This window comes from Vicia villosa, linkage group LG2, assembly GCF_029867415.1.
Source record: "Vicia villosa cultivar HV-30 ecotype Madison, WI linkage group LG2, Vvil1.0, whole genome shotgun sequence".
Classification (NCBI taxonomy): domain Eukaryota; kingdom Viridiplantae; phylum Streptophyta; class Magnoliopsida; order Fabales; family Fabaceae; genus Vicia; species Vicia villosa.
Window position 1 is genome coordinate 14,268,375 of NC_081181.1, and position 2,151 is coordinate 14,270,525.

Here is a 2,151-nt window from a genome sequence, read left to right on the forward strand (position 1 = left end):
CAGCTAAAAAAACATCACCCCACGCATTGTTGGCAGAGCCGGACACGGCCGACAGTGTCACGGGACACGCCAGTGTCCAGCAATCCGCCCCCCTTTATTTTCTCTACTTTTTCGTTTTCCAATTTTTTTCTTTTTCATTTTTTTTTATTTTTTAAATTCTAATTTTGTGCTGGTGGACCCCACCACTTAACCTATTTACTATTTTTTTTCCAATTCCTTTCTTTTCTTTCCACCTTTTTCTTCTTCTTTCTCTCTCAAAATTCTCTCAAACTCCATAACCACTATCACATAAAGCTTGCAACTTTACCCACCAAACCAACCTCCTTCACAAAGTCGCTCCAAATTTCGTCCTCTACCTTCCTACGGTAACTTTTTCTACTAACTCTTCGTTTGAATTTCTTGTTTTTTTAGGTACCAACAATGGCTCCCTAAAGTTTTTTTTTCTATATTTAAAACAAAATGTTTAGAATGCACCAAAACAATCTTATACAAACAAGATAGCAGATAAATCCCTATATCCTCACTCCGTGCAGTGGGACGGGATGATGTTTATGGCATCTCTTTGGTATTCAGTTCAAACGATGTTCAGTTCACAGGCAATTAAAGTAGTCGCCCTCAAAGACACAATGATTGTACCATACATCTTATTATATTTTCATCTTGTGTTTAGATATTTGTTTAAGAGGATTCCTTGAGCTCCTTTAATGGTGTCATTCTTCAATCTTATCTACTTATTTATTAATATAAAAAATACACTATACTACATAAATTTCTCAGTTAAGTGAAGGCATCCCAGTCAAAACTCAATTAAAAAACAGTCACCAAGATACAAATCCATCATTAATCTAATAACAATCTCCATCATTACAAGAAAGGCACAAAATATCATTTTCACATTCATAAGCTGGAAGAGTTTTGAAACCAAGCTTACGAGAATGCTAAAATTTATAAAGAGCAAACGAAGAAATGGCATGATAGAAAGAACCAAAGGAAGGAATTCTGGGAAGGTCAACAAGTTCTATGGTACAATTCCAGGCTGAAACTCTTCCCTAGAAAACTGAAGTCGAAATGGTCAGGACCATTTACGGTTAATAAAGTATTTCCTCATGGAGCAATAGAGCTTAAGATTCAAGAGAATGGGGACACTTTCAAGGTGAATGGGCACAAACTTAAGCCATATTACCAGGGCCAACATTGCGGACTTATAGAAGTTGTTCGTCTCGGAGGTTGAGATGGACGACCGTCGAGCCATGCGACGTTAAACGAAGCGCTTCGTGGAAGGCAACCCACGCGTTTAAGTATAACGAAAATTTTGTTTTTGTAGGTTACATAAAAGTGGGTAGGTTCATCTTCTACGATACCCCAAGAAGAAGAGAATGTACACGTCAAAAAAAAACAAAAGGGGACGGACACGGGGGGCCGTGTCATTTGACACGCCCGTGTCGTTGCAGCTAAAAAAACATCACCCCACGCATTGTTGGCAGAGCCGGACACGGCCGACAGTGTCACGGGACACGCCAGTGTCCAGCAATCCGCCCCCCTTTATTTTTTCTACTTTTTCGTTTTCCAATTTTTTTCTTTTTCATTTTTTTTTATTTTTTAAATTCTAATTTTGTGCTGGTGGACCCCACCACTTAACCTATTTACTATTTTTTTTCCAATTCCTTTCTTTTCTTTCCACCTTTTTCTTCTTCTTTCTCTCTCAAAATTCTCTCAAACTCCATAACCACTATCACATAAAGCTTGCAACTTTACCCACCAAACCAACCTCCTTCACAAAGTCGCTCCAAATTTCGTCCTCTACCTTCCTACGGTAACTTTTTCTACTAACTCTTCGTTTGAATTTCTTGTTTTTTTAGGTACCAACAATGGCTCCCTAAAGTTTTTTTTTCTATATTTAAAACAAAATGTTTAGAATGCACCAAAACAATCTTATACAAACAAGATAGCAGATAAATCCCTATATCCTCACTCCGTGCAGTGGGACGGGATGATGTTTATGGCATCTCTTTGGTATTCAGTTCAAACGATGTTCAGTTCACAGGCAATTAAAGTAGTCGCCCTCAAAGACACAATGATTGTACCATACATCTTATTATATTTTCATCTTGTGTTTAGATATTTGTTTAAGAGGATTCCTTGAGCTCCTTT